The following is a 1,010-nucleotide window of genomic DNA, read 5'->3' as shown; positions in this document are numbered from 1 at the left end:
ACTGACCGTCACATCCAAACATAGAGTAGGTGTGAACAGGTGCTGAACCTAGAGTCACCAACTCGTATACAATCAAATAAATTGAAATTTGTATTCATTTGCCTTCTGACTGAGCACTCCGCCTCTTAGCTACAGGCGTTTTTAATCAAGGCAGGACCCTACCGCTCCACAGAGATATAGATTTTAGTCTAAGAGAGGACTCACAGGTTCCCATACAGATGAAGACTTTATTTTAAGAGAGGATTCGCATTGTTAGGTCCTGGTAAACGAGGAACACCTTACCGTGGCTTCCAGGTACACATGAATTGGCCAATTTATGTGCCAAGCACTCAGTTTTTCATATGTCTAGTGCAGTAATGCAGTTCAGTTTTCATATATATTTGTTTGCATGTTTTGGCGCCGCAGTGTGCTGCCTTATTTGATTGTACACGAGTTGGTGACTCTAGGTTCAGCGCCTGTTCACACTTAGTCTATGTTTGCATGTGACGGTCAGGTTTTCTTAATTTGATGCCTGGCTACAGACACCCGCACCCGTTTTTGGCACGCAACTCCGCAGCAAATCCGCAGATCTTTTTACACCTGCGGATTTGACTGACTCAATGGGTGCAGAAACGCAGCAGAGCCGCAAAAAGAACTGAAATGGTGCAGAAAATACAAAATTTTTCGCAGCATGTGCACACCAATTCTAGATTCCCATTGATTAACATTGCCTGGTGCAAATCTGCATGGGAAAAAACACTGCGGATCCGCAACAAGATCTGCACCAAGTGCACACGGCCGGGTTCACACCTGCGGCTTTCACGTCCGTATATTGCAATGTCCGCGCTGGCTCCAGGCCCGAACACACATCGTGGGGTCACTGTACCGTATAACGTGCAGGAAAACCGGGGAAAATCCAACTGCGGGAATCAGAGAAAACCCCGTGGAGGCTCCGGAGGCGCCCGGTGCAGGCCGGGGCTTGTCTGATTGACAGGCGCGGTCACGTGTCACGTCTGCAGTCACGTGGTGCG

Source organism: Ranitomeya imitator, chromosome 3 (genome assembly GCF_032444005.1).
Source record: "Ranitomeya imitator isolate aRanImi1 chromosome 3, aRanImi1.pri, whole genome shotgun sequence".
NCBI classification, from domain to species: Eukaryota; Metazoa; Chordata; class Amphibia; order Anura; family Dendrobatidae; genus Ranitomeya; species Ranitomeya imitator.
This window is presented reverse-complemented; position numbering follows the sequence as displayed.